This window comes from Entelurus aequoreus, linkage group LG16, assembly GCF_033978785.1.
Source record: "Entelurus aequoreus isolate RoL-2023_Sb linkage group LG16, RoL_Eaeq_v1.1, whole genome shotgun sequence".
Classification (NCBI taxonomy): domain Eukaryota; kingdom Metazoa; phylum Chordata; class Actinopteri; order Syngnathiformes; family Syngnathidae; genus Entelurus; species Entelurus aequoreus.
Genome location: NC_084746.1, coordinates 21,702,377 through 21,726,838, shown reverse-complemented (window position 1 = coordinate 21,726,838; position 24,462 = coordinate 21,702,377). Strand labels below are relative to the sequence as shown.

The 24,462-nt window shown below is 38.8% G+C and overlaps 2 protein-coding genes across 2 annotated transcripts in view; both read left to right on the top strand.

The window, feature by feature from the left end:
* Positions 1-24,462, top strand: part of adat1 (adenosine deaminase tRNA specific 1) — a 249,004-nt gene that overhangs the window by 105,311 nt on the left and 119,231 nt on the right. The window lies entirely within an intron of this gene.
* The window catches only part of chst6 (carbohydrate sulfotransferase 6), an 80,532-nt gene continuing 56,914 nt past the window's right edge, over positions 845-24,462 (top strand). Inside the window, exon 1 of the mRNA XM_062023474.1 lies at positions 845-975. The gene's annotated coding sequence lies outside the window, so the exon portion shown is untranslated. The remainder of the gene's footprint in view (positions 976-24,462) is intronic.

The window sequence follows — 24,462 nt, the reverse complement described above, 5'->3', positions numbered from 1 at the left end:
TATATATATATATATATATATATATATATATATATATATATATATAGCTAGAATTCACTGAAAGTCAAGTATTTCATACATATATATATATATGTATATGAAATACTCGAGTTGGTGAATTCTAGCTGTAAATATACTCCTCCCCTCTTAACCATGCCCCAACCACGCCCCCCACCCCAACCCCCGCCCCACCCCTGCCCCACGCCCCGGAATCGGAGGTCTCAAGGTTGGCAAGTATGATATATATATATATATATATATATATATATATATATATATATATATATATATATATATATATATATATATATATATATATATATATATATATATATATATATATATTCCCAGCGCGATGATGTCACGTTATCGATGGGAAAATGCATTTTTAGACAATACGATTAGCAAGCGGTAGAAAATGGATTAAAAAGGACCGATTAAAAAAAATTATAATTAAAATAAATAAATACAATTTTTAAACTTGGGACTTTCCGCTGGCCGGATTTTGGACGCTGGCAGGCCGGATCTGTAGTTTGGGGACCCCTGGTATAAAACGTGTGTGTAGATTGTCAGTCATCAGGTCATAGAGATGCAACTCTGAAACATCTTCAACAAACAAAAAGATTCCGGTTGCAACTATTCAAACTTTGTGGATATTATAGAAATCCTTTCTCAAGATAAAAAAAAGGCCAAACGAGGTGGACTTGCAAAGGTTTGCCTTTATTATGGGCCAAGTCTCCTAACACTTTATGCCCAATTATGCAGCAATGTGTATGACGTCATTGGGCAATTGAAGCGCCTATTACTGCGGACAGCCAATAGCCGCCTTCCTTACTAAGGGGTGGGCAACACCGCTGGCCACGTCTCAAACTCCAGCTTGGACACCGCAGGACCAGCACAAGAGGCTGCCGACCAGGAAGAGAGAACACCGGCCCCGTGTCCACGGCTGCAGGGCAGCAGTTTTCCAGCACGAAGGTAGGAGAAGTAACTTTACAACAACACATGTTAAACTCGTTCAACTTTCTGTTAGAACGAGGACATCGACGTTAACCTCCCGTGTCCACTAAAAGTGAAGGAAACAACGGTGCATTCATTACCGTAATGTACCTAAAGTTGTTAACTCCAAAACACAATGACACTGTTTGAATGGACATTCAGGGAAAGTGTATACATCACTAAATACGCAACTTTTTTTTTTTATATTTTAATTTGTTTGCCAAATGTTACTCCACATGGCAATTCAAAACATAACTCAATTATGTTCTTGATGCCATAGGGCTAATTCATATTTCAAACATCACTTCAGGCCTGTTTGTTATAAGTATAGTTAATATTTATAACTACACTAGTTGTATACCGAGCCAAAATTAATATCATCAAAAAACAAATATTGGATTATACAGGTAAAAGCCAGTAAATTAGAATATTTTGAAAAACTTGATTTATTTCAGTAATTGCATTCAAAAGGTGTAACTTGTACATTATATTTATTCATTGCACACAGGCTGATGCATTCAAATGTTTATTTCATTTAATTTTGATGATTTGAAGTGGCAACAAATGAAAATCCAAAATTCCGTGTGTCACAAAATTAGAATATTACTTAAGGCTAATACAAAAAAGGGATTTTTAGAAATGTTGGCCAACTGAAAAGTATGAAAATGAAAAATATGAGCATGTACAATACTCAATACTTTGTTGGCGCTCCTTTTGCCTCAATTACTGCGTTAATGCGGCGTGGCATGGAGTCCATGAGTTTCTGGCACTGCTCAGGTGTTATGAGAGCCCAGGTTGCTCTGATAGTGGCCTTCAACTCTTCTGCGTTTTTGGGTCTGGCATTCTGCATCTTCCTTTTCACAATACCCCACAGATTTTCTATGGGGCTAAGGTCAGGGGAGTTGGCGGGCCAATTTAGAACAGAAATACCATGGTCCGTAAACCAGGCACGGGTAGATTTTGCGCTGTGTGCAGGCGCCAAGTCCTGTTGGAACTTGAAATCTCCATCTCCATAGAGCAGGTCAGCAGCAGGAAGCATGAAGTGCTCTAAAACTTGCTGGTAGACGGCTGCGTTGACCCTGGATCTCAGGAAACAGAGTGGACTGACACCAGCAGATGACATGGCACCCTAAACCATCACTGATGGTGGAAACTTTACACTAGACTTGTCCCAGAGTCTGGAGGAAGACAGGAGAGGCACAGGATCCACGTTGCCTGAAGTCTAGTGTAAAGTTTCCACCATCAGTGATGGTTTGGGGTGCCATGTCATCTGCTGGTGTCGGTCCACTCTGTTTCCTGAGATCCAGGGTCAACGCAGCCGTCTACCAGCAAGTTTTAGAGCACTTCATGCTTCCTGCTGCTGACCTGCTCTATGGAGATGGAGATTTCAAGTTCCAACAGGACTTGGCGCCTGCACACAGCGCAAAATCTACCCGTACCTGGTTTACGGACCATGGTATTTCTGTTCTAAATTGGCCCGCCAACTCCCCTGACCTTAGCCCCATAGAAAATCTGTGGGGTATTGTGAAAAGGAAGATGCAGAATGCCAGACCCAAAAACGCAGAAGAGTTGAAGGCCACTATCAGAGCAACCTGGGCTCTCATAACACCTGAGCAGTGCCAGAAACTCATGGACTCCATGCCACGCCGCATTAACGCAGTAATTGAGGCAAAAGGAGCTCCAACCAAGTATTGAGTATTGTACATGCTCATATTTTTCATTTTCATACTTTTCAGTTGGCCAACATTTCTAAAAATCCCTTTTTTGTATTAGCCTTAAGTAATATTCTAATTTTGTGACACACGGAATTTGGGATTTTCATTTGTTGCCACTTCAAATCATCAAAATTAAATGAAATAAACATTTGAATGCATCAGTCTGTGTGCAATGAATACATATAATGTACAAGTTACACCTTTTGAATGCAATTACTGAAATAAATCAAGTTTTTCAAAATATTCTAATTTACTGGCTTTTACCTGTATGTGCTTGTGTAAAATGTGACATATAATCAACAATACAAGCAGTCCTGCAATGTGTTTACGTGTGCAAACACAGTCCGTTAACATTTAAATGTCCTCCAATAAGCACACAAGTTTGGTGTTTCTTCTATTTTAGTCGTGTCATTTACAAAAGGTAAACACGGTAACAGCTAGCGCAGGATAGTCAAAAGCTACACACATGGAATTGGTGTTTTTCGTTTAACAATATCGCAGTTTAAATCAGTGCATTTGTCAATATAAACATGTACTGTATAATAACTACGGTTGCGTATCACTTCCACATAAAAAGTTGCCAAGGCAGACGCGTGTACGAAAGTATCCAGTAACAAGCGTATCCGCATCATTGAACTTACTGCATTATGAACTTTAAATGGGAACTGCACTTTTTTTTTTATTATGCCTATCATTCACAATCCTTATGTAAGACAAGAACACATATGTGTTTCTTGTTTTATGCATTCTAAATACTAAATAAGTGCGATCTAACGATCGTCAAATATATATATATATATATATATATATATATATATATATATATATATATATATATATATATTTTATATAATATATATATATATATTTTATATAATATATATCAGTGACGTGCGGTGAGGTTCATGGCTGGTGAATATTTATTTATTATAATAACACATTTCTCAAAAACAAAAAGACACATGGCATTTAAAAAAAAAACCACCCCAAAACTGTTTTTTTTCTTACACTCAAAACATTTTTAAACACGCGTGTAGGACGGAGGATTGTCATGTCCATCATCTTGTCTTTACAGCTCTATCACGTCTTTTCTCACAGCCGTGTGCGTAGGCGCGGGCATTGATAAGATTTTTCCGGGTCCGATTCCACTTTCGATTCTACTTAACGATTTGGTTCTTTAACGGTTCTCTTATCAACGTTTTGGGGGGGAAAAAGACAAGAAAAAGGTGGATTAGCATCAATAGTGTTTAGATTAGAGATAACATGACCTTACAAAGCCAACAGTGAGGTTTTAAGATGCACATAGCATAGAAAAAAAAATAACTTTTGAAAATAAATATGAGAGCTATTCTTCTGTAGAATTTAACAAAATAAAACATATGTGGAAATTACTCAAGAATGTAACCTTTATATTTACATTTTTAAAATGTTCAACAGTCTTTTGTCATCTCACTTGAAAATATATTGGTGACACATTAAAAATATTACAATGGTTTGTTTAGATTTACAAGATTAAACTATTACATACATAACATGCAACACAAGCCTTCTTTTGATTTAATGTTGATGATTATGGCTTACAGTTTATGAAAACCTTGAAGTGAAACTGTCAGAAAATGTGGGGTCTTCAAAAACTGTAAGGCATGATCATCAAAATTATAACAATTACAAGCTTGAGGTATCTCACTTTGCATGTAATGAGGTAATACCACATATTAGTTCCACATTTGAAGTTAATTGCTGACATGAATGGACTTTTACACAATATTCTACAAAACCCAAAACCAGTGAAGTTGGCACGTTGTGTAATTCATAAATAAAAACAGAATACAATGATTTGCAAATCTTTTTCAACTTATATTCAATTAAATACACTGCAAAGACAAGATATTTAACGTTCGAACTGAGAAACAATTTTTTTTGTGCAAATAATCATTAACTTATTGCAACACATTGCAAACAAGTTGGCACAGGGGCATTTTTATCTCTGTGTACATGGCCTTTCCTTTTAACAACACTCAGTAAACGTTTTTCTGAATTGTTCCTGAGCCAATGTGGTGATATCCTTTACACCTGTTGTCTGTTTTTGATGCAGTACCGCCTAAGGGATCGTAGTGATTTCTCCAGATTCTCTGAACCTTTTGATGATATTACAGACCGTAGATGGTGAAATCCCTAAATTCCTTGCAAAAGCATGTTGAGAAATATTGTTCTTAAACTGTTCGACAATTTGCTCACGCATTTGTTCACAAAGTGGTGACCCTCGCCCCATCCTTGTTTGTGAATTACTGAGCATTTCATGGAAGCTGCTTTTATACCCAATCATGGCACCCACCTGTTCCCAATTAGCCTGTTCACCTTTGGGATGTTCAAAAATAAGTGTTTGATGAGCATTCCACAACTTTCTCAGTCTTTTTTGCCACTTGTGCCAGCTTTTTTGAAACATCTTGCAGGTATCAAATTCCAAATGAGCTAATATTTGTAAAAAAAAACAAAAAACGTTTTCCAGTTCGAACTTTAAGTATCTTGTCTTTGCAGTCTATTCAATAGAATATAAGTAGAAAATGATTTGCAAATCATTGTATTCTGTTTTTATTTATGATTTACACAACGTGCCGACTTCACTGGTTTTGGGGTTTGTGCTTTTATGGGTTTCACTTCTATAATGGAAATGACTGAGTGAATGTGTTTGCAGGAAAACATTCAACTTTTCTCCAACTACAATCGAACTTTCACTTCTTGAAAATCAGGAGCACTCTGGCAAATTAGTGCAAGTTTAAAACCACAAACTTAGTCACTGCATGTATACTTCCCTGCCGCGGTGAAAGGAGACCCTATAGCGCCAGACGGCAGACATGAAATGAAGCTCGTACTTATTGCCCGCCTCGGAGCCAGTCAGAATCTTGCTCGTTTAAATGACCGCAACCGTTCACCATAAAATAAGCCTAAATGCTGATGATGTATTACTTTTTTTTTTACAAAATCCACATTCTTCTCTTCAAGATACAATCTCACTCATCAATAAATTCAGTTCTATTTCAGATTACTCCATCAACTGGTCCAAATATACTGTGTTACCAGTTAATTTTGACTTTCAGAGCACTTCATCGATTCCACTGCATAAAGGGAACATTAAATACCTGGGAATCAATATTTCCTCCACATTGTCAGATCTGAATCGCTTGAATTACTCCCCAATCTTAAAATTGATTGAGGATGATCTGCCGCGTTGGAAAACACTGCCCATCTCACTTGTGGGAAGGGTTTCTACTGTGAAAATGATGGTCTTACCTAGGGTTAATTATTTATTTTCAATGATTCCAACCAAACCTTCTCAAATCTGGTTTAAATCACTAGACTCACACATAAATCAGTTTCTTTGGAAGAGTAAACCAGCACGAATCAGCCTTAAAACTTTACAAAAACCCAAAGAATATTGGGTCTAGAACTCCCAAACTTTTCCTATTACTTCCTTGCAAATAAACTACAATATATATTAAAATGGATCAATCCCACTTTATTAGATAGTTTATGGTTAGAGATTAAACAATCACTCAGCCAGGAGATCCCAATTTCTAACTTGCCCTTTATTAGTCAAATTCTCCGAAAACACAACTGCTTTAAAAGTATTAATATACGCACTACCTTAACAGCTCTGTGGGAATTTTTGAAAATAACTGGGTCCCCGCTCACTCCCTGCCAATTTACGCCTATTTGGAAAAATCCTGAATTTCTGTTAAACAAGAAGCCATTGAACTTTCCAACATGGTATGATAAGGCAGTCAGATGCCTTGGGGATATCATCAATGGAAACAGTTTTATCTCTTTTAAAAGTTTAATAACACAATATGCAATAAATCCTAACAAATTCCTAAAATATATACAAATAAAATCTGTAATCAGCGCAAGTTTCAACAAAACAACATGGGATAGTAATCCCATGACCGTTAAATTCTTCAAAACATCTGCCCCCTAAAGCTTTATCCAAATTATATGCTCTCTTATCAAAAATAGATAACACAATAGGTATCCCAAGTTCCAAATGGCACTGAGACATATCCACAAGCTGTGACCCGGAATTCTGGAAACAAATATGCCTCAATACTTCTCGTCTGATTAAGAATCCAATAAATAAATGCATAAATAAATGAGAAGGCATTCAATTAAATTTAACAACTAATAGCGCTAACATGATAGGCGGTGAGTAGCTGTCGTATTTACGGCAGATGACGTGCCAGCGTTTCTGCTGCTGGGATGAGATCGAAGCGGTTCAAAAACGCAACTAGGGATGATGTTTGATAAGAAATTATCGAGTTCGAGCCTATTATCGAATCCTCTTATCAAACCGATTCCTTATCGATTCTCTTATCGAGTCCAGATAGATTGTTGTATATGGAAAAAAAACACAATATTTGGTTTAACAAATCACTTCACATTCTCTACTGCTCGCTACTATAGTATTACCATATCTGAGTTATTGTGCAGAAATGTGGGGAAATAACTACAAATGTGCGCTACATTCGTTAACCGTGTTACAAAAAAAATGTATTAGACTGATACATTATGTTGGATATAGAGAACATATAAACACTTTATTTATTGAGTCAAAAATATTAAAGTTCGATGATTTAGTAAAATTGCAAGCAGCTAAAATGATGTGGAATTAAATGATGGAATGGATTAAGTAAAGAAGTTAAACATTGTACTGATATGATCCAGTTTAAGAGGTTGTTCAAATTAATAGTGCTTACAAAGTACAAAGAAGAAGAATTATGAGAAATACTTTCAACCTCATTGAAAATAAGATATTCTTCATCTCAGTATATTAATAATGACTGAATTAATTAATTACATACTACAAAACTGTTGTATATACTAATTCACAGATTTTTTATTATAAAAAGGTCAGTAAAGGATGTACATATTTGTATGAAGTGGGAAAGGGGTAGGATTAAATAAGCTTTACTTCTTCCTCCTCCTGTAAAGTGAAATGATATGAAACTGTGATGTATTATGATGTGGTCGGATCATGTTTTGTTTAGTTATGTTCTGTTAGTTTTGGACTTCCTTAGTTGTTTTGTGCACTTTAGGGTTTGTTTTAGTCACCATGGTTACTTATGATTTTCACCTGCCTTGTACGCGCACCTGTTGCTCATCAGAGACTCTATTTATAGGCCTACTGAAATGAATTTTTTTTATTTAAACGGGGATAGCAGATCCATTTTATGTGTCATACTTGATCATTTTGCGATATTGCCATATTTTTGCTGATAGGATTTAGTAGAGAACATTGACGATAAAGTTCGCAACTTTTGGTCGCTGATGAAAAAAGCCTTGCCTGTACCGGAAGTAGTGTGACGTCACAGGTTGAAAGGCTCCTCACATTTCCACATTGTTTACAATAAATGATAAGTAATAAATGATAAATGGGTTATACTTGTATAGCACTTTTCTACCTTCAAGGTACTCAAAGCGCTTTGACAGTATTTCCACATTCACCCATTCACACACACATTCACACACTGATGGCGAGAGCTGGCATGCAAGGCGCTAACCAACACCCATCAGGAGCAAGGGTAAAGTGTCTTGCCCAAGGACACAACGGACGTGACTAGGATGGTAGAAGATGGGGTTTGAACCCCAGTAACCAGCAACCCTCCGATTGCTGGCACGGCCACTCTACCAACTTCGCCACGCCGCCACAATGCAGCGAAAGCGATTCGGACCGAGAAAGCGACCCTTACCCCATTAATTTGAGCGAAGATGAAAGATTTGTGGATGAGGGACGTAAGAGTGAAGGACTAGAGTGCAGTGCAGGATGTATCTTTTTTCGCTCTGACCGTAACTTAGGTACAAGGGTTCATTGGATTCCACACTTTCTCCTTTTTCTATTGTGGATAACGGATTTGTATTTTAAACCACCTCGGATACTATATCCTCATGAAAATGAGAGTCGAGAACGCGAAATGGACATTCACAGTGACTTTTATCTCCACAACAATACATCGGCGAAGCTCTTTAGCTACGGAGCTAACGTGATAGCATCGGGCTTAAATGCAGATAGAAACAAAATAAATAAACCCCTGACTGGAAGGATAGACAGAAAATCAACAATACTACTAAACCATGGACATGTACACTACCGTTCAAAAGTTTGGGGTCACCCAAACAATTTTGTTGAATAGCCTTCATTTCTAAGAACAAGAATAGACTGTCGAGTTTCAGATGAAAGTTCTCTTTTTCTGGTCATTTTGAGCGTTTAATTGACCCCACAAATGTGATGCTCCAGAAACTCAATCTGCTCAAAGGAAGGTCAGTTTTGTAGCTTCTGTAACGAGCTAAAGTGTTTTCAGATGTGTGAACATGATTGCACAAGGGTTTTCTAATCATCAATTAGCCTTCTGAGCCAATGAGCAAACACATTGTACCATTAGAACACTGGAGTGATAGTTGCTGGAAATGGGCCTCTATACACCTATGTAGATATTGCACCAAAAACCAGACATTTGCAGCTAGAATAGTCATTTACCACATTAGCAATGTATAGAGTGTATTTCTTTAAAGTTAAGACTAGTTTAAATTTATCTTCATTGAAAAGTACAGTGCTTTTCCTTCAAAAATAAGGACATTTCAATGTGACCCCAAACTTTTGAACGGTAGTGTAACTACACGGTTAATGCTTTCCAGGCTGGCGAAGCTTAACAATGCTGTTGCTAACGACGCCATTGAAGCTAACTTAGCAACGGGACCTCACAGAGCTATGCTAAAAACATTAGCTATCCACCTACGCCAGCCCTCATCTGCTCATCAACACCCGTGCTCACCTGCGTTCCAGCGATCGACGGAGCGACGAAGGACTTCACCCGATCATAGATGCGGTCGGCGGCCCGGAGACAGAGGAAGTCAAGGTGAGGTCGGCGGCTAGCGCGTCTGCTATCCATCTCAAAGTCCTCCTGGTTGTGTTGCTGTAGTCCGCCGCTAATACACCGATCCCACCTACAACTTTCTTCTTTGCAGTCTTCATTGTTCATTAAAAAAATTGCAAAAGATTCACCAACACAGATGTCCAGAATACTGTGGAATTTTGCGATGAAAACAGAGCTTTTTGTATTGGATTCAATGGTGTCCGAATACTTCCGTTTCAACGATTGATGTCACGCGCATAGACGTTTTCAACCGGAAGTTGCGCAGGAAATTTAAAATTGCACTTTATAAGTTAACCCGGCCGTATTGGCATGTGTTGCAATGTTAAGATTTCTTCATTGATATATAAACTATCAGACTGCGTGGTCGGTAGTAGTGGGTTTCAGTAGGCCTTTAATTCTACAAAACCTAAAACCAGTGAAGTTGGCACGCTGTGGAAATCGTTCATTAAAACAGAATCCAATTATTTGCAAATCCTTTTAAACCTGTATTCAATTGAATAGACTGCAAAGACACGATACTTAACGTTCGAACTGGAAAGCTGTTATTTTTCGCAAATATTAGCTCATTTGGAATTTGATGCCTGCAACATGTTTCAAAAAAGCTGGCGCACGTGGCAAAAAGGACTGAAAAAGTTAGGAATGCTCATCAAACACTTACCTGGAACATCCCACAAGTGAACAGGCTAATTGGGAACAGGTGGGTGCTATGATTGGGTATAAAAGCAGCTTCCATGAAATGCTCAGTCATTCACAAACAAGGATGGGGCGAGGCTCACCACTTTGTGAACAAATACGTGGGCAAATTGTCCAACACTTAAAGAACAACATTTCTCAACCAGCTACTGTAAGGGATTTAGGGATTTTACCAGCTACGGTCCGTAATATCATCAAAAGGTTCAGAGAATCTGAAGAAATCACTGCACGTAAGCAATGATATTACGGACCTTCGATCCCTCAGGCGGTACTGCATCAAAAAGCGACATCAGTGTGTAAAGGATATCACCACATGGGCTCAGTAACACTTCAGAAAACCACTGTCAGTAACTACAGTAATGTGGTCTGACGAGTCCACATTTCAAATTGTTTTTGGAAACTGTGGACGTCGTATCCTCCGGAACAAAGAGGAAAAGAACCATCCGGATTGCTATAGGCGCAAAGTTCAAAAGCCAGCATCTGTGATGGTATGGGGGTGTATTAGTGCCCAAAGCATGAATAACTTACACATCTGTCAAGGCACCATTAATGCTGAAAGGTACTTACAGGTTTGGGAGCAACATATGTTGCCCTTTGAGACACTTGTGATTTAGGGCTATATAAATAAACATTGATTGATTGATTGATTGATATGTTGCCATCCAAGCAACGTTATCATGGACGCCTGCTTATTTCAGCAAGAAAAGGCCAAGCCACGTGTTACAACAACGTTGCTTCATAGTAAAAGAGTGCTGGTACTAGATTGGCCTGCATGTAGTCCAGACCTGTCTCCCATTGAAAATGTGTGGCACATTATGAAGCCTAAAATACCACAACAGAGACCCCGGACTGTTGAACGACTTAAGCTGAAAAAATGTTGTCATAAACGTTACTTAATTCATTATAAAAATAATACATAGGAATACAAAAGCAGTATTTGTGATCGATAAAACTTTCGGCGAATCAAAATTTTAGAAACTTCACCGGAAAGTGCATTACTTTGAAGTCGACCAATAATAAATAATTAATAATTTGACCTGGACAGTATACTGTGTTTTTTGCACTGTCGATGAATGGTCTATTTTTAATCTTTTTTAATATATATTAGGCGCACCAGATTATAGGGTGCATTAAAGGAGTCATATTGTTATATATTTTTTTCTAAATGTAAAACACATCCTTGTGGTCTACATAACATGTAATGTTTTTTTGGTCAAAATGTTGCATAGATTATGTTTTACAGATCATCTTCAAGTCGCTTTCTGACAGTCTCTTCAGGATGCACCGTTTTGTTGGCGGTCTTATTTACGTGGCTCATCTTCGGTGCCTCGATGGTTTGATTTAAAATTTTCTGGACTTATGTAGATCCCAAATACACAAAAACAGGTACCTATAGATATGAAAATTAGTTTTTGCATAATGGGTCCATTTTTTTAAATGTAGATTAAAATTATCATAGGTCCACTTGAAAGTATTTCAGTGTGTCTAAGTACAAAACCCAAAACCATTGAAGTTGGCACTTTGTGTAAATAGTAAATAAAAACAGAATACAATGATTTGCTAATCCTTTTCAACCTATATTCAATTGAATATAGGTTAATGTTCGAACTGAGAAACTTAATTATTTTTTTGCAAATAATTATTAAATTGGAATTTAATGGCAGCAACACATTGCAGAAAAGTTGGCACAGGGGCATTTTTACCACTGTGTTACATGGCCTTTCCTTTTAACAACACTCAGTAAACGTTTTGGAACTGAGGAGACCAATTTTTGAAGCTTACCACGTGGAATTATTTCCCATTCTTGCTTGATGTACAGTTTAAGTTGTTCAACAGTCCGGGGTCTCCGTTGTGTTATTTTACGCTTCATAATGCGCCACACATTTTCAATGGGAGACAGGCCTGGCCTACAGGCAGGCCAGTCTAGTACCCGCACTCTTTTTCTACGAGGCACGCTGTTGTAACACGTGCAGAATGTGGCTTGGCATTGTCTTGTTGAAATAAGCAGGGGCGTCCATGAAAAATATGTTGCTTGGATGGCAACATATGTTGCTCCCAAACCTGTATGTACCTTTCAGCATTAATGGTGCCTTCACAGATGTGTACGTTACCCATGCATTGGGCACTAGAGATGCGCGGTCTGCGGACACACCCGCGGACTCCGCGGGTAATCCACGGGTCGGGCAGATGAATGACGAAAAAAATAGATTTTAAATAGATTTGGGCGGGTGGCGGTTGAACCAATTCGGAAATATACACTACCGTTCAAAAGTTTGGGGTTACATTGAAATGTCCTTATTTTTGAAGGAAAAGCACTGTACTTTCCAATGAAGATAACTTTAAACTAGTTTTAACTTTAAAGAAATACACTCTATACATTGCTAATGTGGTAAATGACTATTCTAGCTGCAAATGTCTGGTTTTTGGTGCAATATCTACATAGGTGTATAGAGGCCTATTTCCAGCAACTATCACTCCAGTGTTCTAATGGTACAATGTGTTTTCTCATTGGCTCAGAAGGCTAATTGATGATTAGAAAACCCTTGTGCAATCATGTTCACACATCTGAAAACACTTTAGCTCGTTACAGAAGCTACAAAACTGACCTTCCTTTGAGCAGATTGAGTTTCTGGAGCATCACATTTGTGGGGTCAATTAAATGCTCAAAATGGCCAGAAAAAGAGAACTTTCATCTGAAACTCGACAGTCTATTCTTGTTCTTAGAAATGAAGGCTATTCCACAAAATTGTTTGGGTGACCCCAAACTTTTGAACGGTAGTGTATATACATAGTTAAATGTATAAAGAAAATCCTTCCTATGCGTCCCAGCAACAAGTGCGGCAAGTGAGTGCTCCTTCAGCGCAGCAGGGCGCATTTTAGAGGCCAGGCGCTCTCGCCTGAATCCTGGCACTGTAGATACCATTTTATTCCTGCCTAGTGCTAAAAAAAAAAAGTAAGTAGACATACGGTTGGATATGTTAAACGAATTAGTCTACGTTACCTAGGCTATACAAAATAAGGCCATGTCTAACCTATATTGAGTTCGGTCAGCTGAATAATTGTGATGGTTACGTGTTGTTTGGGCGCACTACAATGCAAAGGAGTTAAGGCAATTGCGTTGTTTATTGTGATTTTTTTTTAATTGGAGATATACTACTGTGTGTTAATTATTTGGCCTCGCTTTCAAGTGAAGCGCATCTCCGATTGGCTACAATGTAAAGCTATTAGCCTGCTTTGTTCGTCGTGACCGTCTATTTTCATTATAATTCAATTATTATTATTTATTTAATTTATTCTTGTTTAAATAGGGATGACATACATATATTCTTTAACCTCACTAATGCCTTGCATCGTCTATATTAGATATATAACAACGGGCCGGTGGCGGGTGGGTGTGGTTTTGATAAAATGTTGGTTCGGGTGAATGGCGGGTGGATGACGCCTTTTGTGATGCGGTTGCGGATGAAATAATTGCCTATCCGCGCATCTCTATTGGGCACTAATACACCCCCATACCATCACAGATGCTGGCTTTTGAACTTTGCGCCTATAACAATCCGGATGGTTCTTTTCCTCTTTGGTCCGGAGGACACAGTTTCCAAAAACAATTGGAAATGTGGACTCGTCAGACCACAGAACACTTTTCCACTTTGCATCAGTCCATCTTAGATGAGCTCAGGCCCAGCGAAGCCGGTGGCGTTTCTGGGTGTTCTTGATAAATGGCTTTCGCTTTGCATAGTAGAGTTTTAACATGCACTTACAGATGTAGCGACAAACTGTAGTTACTGACAGTGGTTTTCTGAAGTGTTCCTGAGTCAAAGTGGTGATATCCTTCACACACTGATGTCTGTTTTTCATGCAGTACCGTCTGAGGGATCGAAGGTCACAGGCATTCAATGTTGGTTTTCTGCCTTGCCCCTTACGTGCAGTGATTTCTCCAGATTTTCAGAACCTTTTGATGATATTACAGACTGTAGATGGTGAAATCCCTAAATTCCTTGCAATAGCTCGTTGAGAAATGTTGTTCTTAAACTGTTGGACAATTTGCTCACACATTTGTTCACAAAGTGGTGACCCTCACCCCATCCTTCTTTGTGAATGACTGAGCATTTCATGGAAACTGCTTTTATACCCAATCATGGCACCCACCTGTTCCAAATTAGCCTGTTCACCTGTGGGATGTTCCAAATAAGTGTTTGATGAGCATTCCTCAACTTTCTCAGTCTTTTCTGGCACTTGTGCCAGCTTTTTTGAAACATGTTGCAGGCATCAAATTCCAAATGAGCTAACATTTGCAAAAATTAACAAAGTTTACAAACTTTATTAAACCAGATAAGAAACCCTTTGAGATCAAGATCTCTTTCACAAGGGTGACCTGGCCAAGATGTCAACAGCACATGTGACAGAGCAGTTACAGAAAAGTAATACGTTAGGACATACATTTTAAAATGCAGAAAAGAGAACTGTAAAACAATAAAGATTTTCACCTTTTAAAAACACAGGCACTGTGCAAACGTTTCTCGCTGTCTGTCACTCGGGATAGAAGGGGAAGGGAAGGCTCCATATGGAAGTAGTTCAGAGCGTTTCAGTTTTGTCTGCAATGCATTTTATGCCAGAGGGGCAGCAATGCCAAAAGCTCTTTTGCCAAATTCAGTCTGTACATGAGGAACAGTTAAAACATACACATTGTTAGAACGTATTGCATAAGAGCTGTTTTTTCTTTGTAACAAGGCACACAAGTATTGAGGCATCAAACCTAAAAGAGCTTTATAAATGATAGTCAGCCAATGTGTGTATCTGCGTGCACTCAATGAAGATGAGTCTGATTTCATATACAGTTGACAGTGGTGGGTGAGACTACAACAAATAGTAACAAATCTTCGTGCTGAGTGAAAAACACTAAAATAAAGCAGGTCTCCATAATCAATTATGGGCAGAATAGTCGCTGTCACCAATTTTGTTTTGACTTTAAGAGAGAAGCAATTTTTATTTCTAAAAAAGAAACGGTTCGAACGTTAAGTATCTTGACTTTGCAGTGTAGATTGAAAAGGATTTGAAAATCATTGTATTCTGTTTTTATTTACGATTTGCACAACTTCACTGGTTTTGGGTTTTGTAGTTTTTGAGCACATTCACAACCGTGTTAAAGATAATTGTGTTCACAATAACATGATATGAAATGTTCATATTGTTACATCCCTACTCCAGACTCTATTTAGCATGATACTTAGCAGGCGTCCACACCTGTCCTACCGTTTAATAACAGCAGTGGGGTCTTTGATGCACAACTCCACAGAAGTCATGGCTGTGAAACAAGACGCCGGCTGCAGCAGCCCGGGAAAAGTTTGTCAATGTCAGCCAACAAGGTGGTCAGCATGGCCATGGGGCTCTTTGCTCATAAAGGATGCCTTCTGGCCTGGCGGGGCTTGAAGACGAGCCACTGTTGTGTCCAGCTGCGGCGGGCTGTAAAAGTTTTTGATTTAATGTGCCGCAAATCCTGATTTTTAAATGTTGTTATTGCAGAGAATCACATTTATGTACAAACCCCGTTTCCATATGAGTTGGGAAATTGTGTTAGATGTAAATATAAACGGAATACAATGATTTGCAAGTCATTTTCAACCCATATTCAGTTGAATATGCTACAAACACAACATATTTGATGTTCAAACTGATAAACTTTTTTTTTTTTGCAAATAATCATTAACTTTAGAATTTGATGCCAGCAACACGTGACAAATAAGTTGGGAAAGGTGGCAAATACTGATAAAGTTGAGAAATGCTCATCAAACACTTATTTGGAACATCCCACAGGTGAACAGGCAAATTTGGAACAGGTGGGTGCCATGATTGGGTATAAAAGTTGATTCCCTGAAATGCTCAGTCATTCACAAACAAGGATGGGGCGAGGGTCACCACTTTGTCAACAAATGCGTGAGCAAATTGTTGAACAGTTTAAGAAAAACCTTTCTCGACCAGATATTGCAAGGAATTTAGGGATTTCACCATCTACGGTCCGTAATATCATCAAAGGGTTCAGAGAATCTGGAGAAATCACTGCACGTAAGCAGCTTAAGCCCGTGACCTTCGATCCCTCAGGCTGTACTGCATCAACAAGCGACATCAGTGTGTAAAGGATATCACCACATGGGCTCAGGAACACTTCAGAAACCCATTGTCAGTAACTACAGTTGGTCGCTACATCTGTAAGTGCAAGTTAAAGCTCTCCTATGCAAGGCGAAAACCGTTTATCAACAACACCCAGAAACGCCCTCGGCTTCGCTGGGCCTGAGCTAATCTAAGATGGACTGATGCAAAGTGGAAAAGTGTTCTGTGGTCTGACGAGTCCACATTTCAAATAGTTTTTGGAAACTGTGGACGTCGTGTCCTCCGGACCAAAGAGGAAAAGAACAATCCGGATTGTTATAGGCGCAAAGTTGAAAAGCCAGCATCTGTGATGGTATGGGGGTGTATTAGTGCCCAAGACATGGGTAACTTACACATCTGTGAAGGCGCCATTAATGCTGAAAGGTACATACAGGTTTTGGAGCAACATATGTTGCCATCCAAGCAACGTAACCATGGACGCCCCTGCTTATTTCAGCAAGACAATGCCAAGCTACGTGTTACATCAACGTGGCTTCATAGTAAAAGAGTGCCGGTACTAGACTGGCCTGCCTGTAGTCCAGACCTGTCTCCCATTGAAAATGTGTGGCGCATTATGAAGCGGAGACCCCCGGACTGTTGAACAACTTAAGCTGTACATCAAGCAAGAATGGGAAAGAATTCCACCTGAGAAGCTTAAAAAATGTGTCTCCTCCGTTACCAAACGTTTACTGAGTGTTGTTAAAAGGAAAGGCCATGTAACACAGTGGTGAACATGCCCTTTCCCAACTACTTTGGCACATGTTGCAGCCATGAAATTCTAAGTTAATTATTATTTGCCAAAAAAAAAAAGTTTATGAGTTTGAACATCAAATATCTTGTCTTTGTAGTGCATTCAATTGAATATGGGTTGAAAAGGATTTGCAAATCATTGTATTCCGTTTATATTTACATCTAACACAATTTCCCAACTCATATGGAAACGGGGTTTTTAATTGTGGCAGCCAAAACCATGCTAATTATTTAAAATTTGAATAATTGTTCTTCGTGCTAAAACATATTTTTAGTCAAAAATTAATTGATGTGAAAGATGTGATGTGTTACATTGTTCAAGGACAAAATGTATTTTTGACACTTTTTATATAGTACAAATTGAACAAAGAACATATATTGATGTTAAAATAATTGAAACTGTGACAATGGTTTCCCCTGCATGTTATTGATCATGATGCAGAGCCACAGCAAAATAAAAGCCACCACACCTTAAAAATGAGGGTCTTTTACGTGAAAACAAATTAAAATAATACATTGTTTGACGGGATAAATATATGTAATTTATTATTGATGCACTTTTAATTAGTGATGCATTAAAAACTGTGCCATTCAAAATATGTGATCAACCGTATGCAAGATGCACCTGATTGTTTGTAGCCTTTGCGGTATGATCGAGGCGGTGCCTGCGCAACCGCTCCGCCCACATCTTGGCTCCTGCGGCTTCGGTGATGGTGCTCAAGCTCCTCCAACAACGGCACTCAAGCCCTATTGACCCAGCCTTTAGAACCAATCCTTGTCTCAAAGTTACGGATCTGACCTGCCGACTTCCCTAACAGAGTCTGTTCACCTGCTGCGGACAAGGGTAAACGACATTGGCAATTGCTGTAAGGCTGCAAGGGAATTCAGCTTCTCCTAAAATGTCAACAAAAAGTGGTCAAATATGGACTTTTGTGTTTACTTTACATTGACTAAATATGCGTTCAACTTATGTTCAGAATCAGTTACTTTCGCGACAGATGACCAGGCATGTGATTTTTCCGTCTAAAAAGCCATCTTTTTTCATCTCTGTAGAAATATTTTTAAAAATGTTTCCGTTTTTCTTCCTTTTTTCCGACCTACAATGTGTGTTAAAATCTTGATCCGTCTCTATTCCATACCTGCTGATAACTACGGTTTTCCCGTAATGAGTACGGTTTTTGATAATCCAGTGGTATACACTACGTTTTTCCATTCGAAATTATTAACTTAAAAATCAAAGTTACGTAGCGAAGCAACTCCACGGGCAGGGGACCAAAAATACGGCAAACATCAATTGGTTGGTTGGTTTACATTGATGAGTCACGATTGGTTAAGATTAGGGCAAAATATTACGGACAGGCCAATCAGAGGCAAGATAGGGCGGGTCATTGAAGGATTCTCTTCCTTAGATCTTTCTTTTAGCGATGTAGACGACGTCCAGGAAACCCACAATGTGTCTACTTGGCCACATTTGGAAGCGCCTGGATAAAACAATGCCCAACACATTCCTTTTAGTTGTTTACCATGTAAGCCCAAATCAAAACTGGAAGACGTGAAATACACATTTAAGAACACACATGATTTTGACAGACATGTGATGACTTTTGTTACAGTATAGCCTATGTATATGTCTTTCCCCCCTTGTCCCCCACCTGTCTGGACCTGGATGGGGACCTGTGGCCCCCAGATCCCCGGCTTACCTTCAGTCTTTTTCATTAAGTTCAAATCACATGCCTGGATGACGCGACTTTTTTTTTATTGATTGTGATAGTGTCACAGAGCAATAGACAGTGTAGAAGTCATGCATATATCGGCTTCAATGGGGAAGCATAGAGTGGGTTGTTCCCCTGCTGCCAAACTAGTAGACAATCATTGAATGAATGCTTGGCTTTGTCCCACCTAAGGACGCTGAGCGTCTCAGGAATTGATTGACAAGTGGGCTCAGTCTCAGCTGGCCTGGACTTCCAAATGATGATTGGATGAGCTGTTTGAGGCTGAATCAGTTTTTAATTAACAGCAAAATGAGCGAATCAGCGATCTTGAAATATAAATCTCTGCCAGAGCATTTTTCAGTTTTCATTCTGTTGTTCCTGTTGATTTAGATTTTTTTTTTCTCCCCCCAACTCTTTTTATTGACATTTTCAAACAGACAGAAAGGAGTGCAAGTAGGAACAGTACAGTTCTGAAGTCTGTAAATTCCTCACACCCCTTCCCTTGAAAAAAACCCACCCACCCAGGTCAAACCAACAAGGGACATATGGCACAAACCTACAACAAATAAGACAACAAAGACACGCACACTCATACAACGCAAGGGACAAACATTAGAGGCTGAGAAAAATAGAAAGGGAGATAATTACTCAATGTCTGTGAATAAATCAAGAGAGTTGACATACAGCAAAAAGGGACTCCATGAGCTTTAAAATGCTTGAGCAGAGCCTTTTAGCGAGAACCTAAGTTTTAGATTGTAGAGAACCTCTTTAATCCAACGGCCATGTGACGGGGGGGCAGCTTCCAATTAAACAAGATCAATCGCCTGGCAAGCAAGGTCGTAAAACAACAGTGCGTTTTAGTGGTACAGGGTACGTGTTATGAAGTGAAGTGAATTATATTTATATAGCGCTTTTTCTCTAGTGACTCAAAGCGCTTTACATAGTGAAACCCAATATCTAAGTTACATTTAAACCAGTGTGGGTGGCACTGGGAGCAGGTGGGTAAAGTGTCTTGCCCAAGGACACAACGGCAGTGACTAGGATGGCGGGAGCGGGGATCGAACCTGGGACCCTCAAGTTGCTGGCACGGCCACTCTACCAACCGAGCTATACCGCCCCAATTTCGGCATATCAGGGGATATGCCGAAAATGGCTGATGATGGATTAGGAGGAAAGCTTTGAACGTATGCCGACATATCGGCTTCCAGTTTTTCCACCTCCCGAGAGCAACAGTTCGGCTCAAACTGAGTCAGAACCAGTGTTGGGATTAACGCGTTACTTTGTAACGTGTTACTGTAACGCCGTTACTTTCGGCGGTAAATAGTAATCTAACGCGTTATTTTTTTATATTCAGTAACTCAGTTACCGTTACTACATGATGCGTTACTTCCATATTTTACGTTATTTTTTATGTAATACACTATCGGCTAGAAATTGAGAAGATCTGAGTGTGTTTTATTGGAGAGCTGCAGAAGAGGGGACGGAGAAGTGTGTGTGTGTGGGGCGGGGGGGGCGGGGGGGGTCTGTGTTTACTAACAAGACATCATGGCGAAGCCGAAGCCGAGTTTCTTTACATGGAGATATTCTCACTACTTTTCTTTTGTCGACCACAAAGACAAGAACATTTTAGTTAAATGTAAGTTGTGTCTTGGATCAAATATCCCATCTACTGCCCAAAACAGCAATTCAAATCTGCTGAAACAGCTACAAAAGCAACATGTTTTGACGAAGCTAGTAAAGCGCGACACACTTCACCTCCTAAGCAACAGCGGCTGGATTTTAACGAGGCACTGCTAGCCAGGACAACATTGATAGATCCATTGCAGCGTATGTGCTAGAAGACATGCATGCTATTTCTACAGTGGAGTCACCCGATTTCAGGCAGCTAATTAGCATGATACCGGGCGTCAAATGGCACCTGGACAGTGAGTACAAAAATGGAAAGCGAGCTAAAGAAGACGCTCCAAACTCTGCCTTTGCTCATCATTCAGCACTGAAGGTACACACACTCTGTCAATTCTCTTATATACTGTTGCTCTTTTATTCTAGACTTCTAGAGTGTTTGATTATCACATCACTCTTAATGTATAGACTATAAAGTTCACAAACATAAAGAGGGATCCTAGTGGGCCAGGCCAATCTTTCCTTATCTCTAAACTAAAACTGGGGAAATGTGTAGAGTGTTCTGGGCTTCAGACATGATTTTTATTTCAAAATTCCTTGAGAGAAAAAAACGCCTGGTTAGGCTTTGTGTATGCAGTGTGTGCCTTCCTTGGTTTACAGCTATGTTGTTATTATGCTGTTTGTTACTTATGTATGTTATGTTGCAGCTATTTAAAATAGTTTTGTCAATTTGTCTGGCCTGAAACAAATTGGCCCTTTGAAACATATCTTTGTCTTTGTATGTTGTACGTAGACCACATTGCTTAGCAGAGTTCAGTGATGCAAATGCACGTCAAGTTGATCAACAGATTGTATTATTCTCCAGTGCAATAACAGTACTGAAATGAAGGCTAAAAGGGCATTAAAGGGGGCCTTTAAAAAAATAAAATATAAGTAAGGCTGCAGCAAACGATTATTTTTCTATCGATTAATCTATAGATTATTATTTTTTCGATTAATCGGTTAATCTATAGATTGTTTTTTTTTATTAATCGGTTTATCTATAGATTATTTTTTTCGATTAATCTATAGATTATTTTTCCTTTTACCGATTTTTTTTTTTATTTAAAATGAAGATGAAAAAAGCTTTTATTTACAAAAAAAAAGAAGTATGGCCAATCAGTCAACATTGACTACAACATGACAAAATATTCTGTAACAATGTAAACATTTAAAGGCCTACTGAAACCCACTACTACCGACCACGCAGTCTGATAGTTTATATATCAATGATGAAATCTTAACATTATAACACATGCCAATATGGCCGGGTTAACTTATAAAGTGACATTTTAAATTTGCCGCTAAACTTCCGGTTCGAAACGCCTCTGAGGATGACGTATGTGCGTGACGTAGCCCGGGGAACAGAGGTATGCCTTCCCCATTGAATACAATACAAAAAAGCTCTGTTTTCATTTCATAATTCCACAGTATTCTGGACATCTGTGTTCGTGAATCTGTTGCAATTATGTTCATTGCATTATGGAGAAAGAAGCTGAGCAAGCAAAGAAGAAAGTTGTCGGTGCGAAACGGACGTATTTTCCGAACGAAGTCAGCAACAACAGTACACAGCCGGCGCGTCTTTGTTTACATTCCCGAAAGATTCAGTCAAGATGGAAGAACTCGGATAACAGAGACTCTAACCAGGAGGACTTTTGACTTCGATACACAGACGCCTGTAGAGAACTGGGACAACACAGACTCTTACCAGGATTACTTTGATTTGGATGACAAAGACGCAGACGTGCTACCGTGAGTATGCAGCTTTGGCTTCTAAACATTTGATCGCTTGACCGTATGTGCGCAACTTTTTTTTTGCGTATGTACGTAACTTTTTTAAAATATATAAGCTTTATGAACCTTGGGTTAGGTGAACGGTCTTTTGGGCTGAGTGATTGTGTGTGTTGATCAGGTGTTTGAATTGTATTGGCGTGTTCTATGGAGCTAGGAGCTAGCATAGGAGCTAGGAGTTAGCATAACAAAGACGTAGGTGTTTTTATGCAGGATTAATTTGTGTCATATTAAATATAAGCCTGGTTGTGTTGTGGCTAATAGAGTAAGTATATGTCTTGTGTTTATTTACTGTTTTAGTCATTCCCAGCTGAATACCAGGTACCGTGAGTATGCAGCCTTGGCTGCTAAACATTTGATAGCTTGACCGTATGTGCGCGTCACGTACGTAACTTTTTAAAAATATATAAGCTTTATGAACATTGGGTTAGGTGAACTGTCTTTTGGGCTGAGTGATTGTGTGTGTTGATCAGGTGTTTGAATTGTATTGGCGTGTTCTATGGAGCTAGGAGCTAGCAGAGGAGCTAGGAGCTAGCATAACAAACACGTAGGTGTTTTTATGCAGGATTAATTTGTGGCATATTAAATATAAGCCTGGTTGTGTTGTGGCTAATAGAGTATATATATGTCTTGTGTTTATTTACTGTTGTAGTCATTCCCAGCTGAATATCAGGTACCGTGAGTATGCAGCCTTGGCTGCTAAACATTTGATAGCTTGACCGTATGTGCGCGTCACGTACGTAACTTTTTAAAAATATATAAGCTTTATGAACCTTGGGTTAGGTGAACGGTCGTTTGGGCTGAGTGATTGTGTGTGTTGATCAGGTGTTTGAATTGTATTGGCGCGTTCTATGGAGCTAGGAGCTAGCAGAGGAGCTAGGAGCTAGCATAACAAACACGTAGGTGTTTTTATGCAGGATTAATTTGTGGCATATTAAATATAAGCCTGGTTGTGTTGTGGCTAATAGAGTATATATATGTCTTGTGTTTATTTACTGTTGTAGTCATTCCCAGCTGAATATCAGGTCACCCCCGGCTCTCACAGCATCTTCCCTATCTGAATAGCTTCAACTCCCCACTAGTCCTTCACTTGCACTTTACTCATCCACAAATCTTTCATCCTCGCTCAAATTAATGGGGAAATTGTCGCTTTCTTGGTCCGAATCTCTCTCACTTCATGCGGCCATCATTGTAAACAATAGGGAACTTTGCGTATATGTTCAATTGACTACGTCACACTACTTCCGGTAGGGGCAAGCCTTTTTTTATCAGATACCAAAAGTTGCGATCTTTATCGTCGTTGTTCTATACTAAATCCTTTCAGCAAAAATATGGCAATATCGCGAAATGATCAAGTATGACACATAGAATAGATCTGCTATCCCCGTTTAAATAAAAAAAATTCATTTCAGTAGGCCTTTAAAACTTTTAACATTTAACAAAATTAAAAGTAGCTTATTTGCTTTTTAATGTGCAAATATAAAAGTAAAAATCCAGTGCAAATCTTAATATTCTGCAATAGTATAAGCATTTCAAAAGTAAAAATATTGCTTATTTTGCTTTAAAATGTGCAAAAATAAAGATAAACATCCAATACAAAAAAGTGCAAAACGAAATATTCTGTAACAACAGTGTAAACATTTCAACAAAAGTGAAAGTATTGCTTATTTGCTAAAATGTGCAAAAATAAAGATAAACATCCAATACAAAAAAGTGCCAATCTAAATATTCTGGAGCACTTTAAACATTAAGTATTGCTTTTAAAATGTGCAAAATAAACATCCAGTCCAACACAGTACACAATAACCAATTCTACTCATTCCAGTGAGTGACTAACAGTTGTAATGAAGAAAGGTTAGCATGTCTACATGCTCTGGTTCTTTTCTTGTTTACAATATTCCCAGCAGCTGAAAATAGGCGCTCAGAAGGGGTCGATGTGGCTGGAACTGAGAACTAATTAGCCTTCACCTCAAGCCAGGACTGCGAGTGAGCTGAGCTGCAGTTTAAGTTTCTAGAAGGTCAACGGGCTCATAGTGATGTTACTAGTAGTTGACTGGGAAGTGTTTATTA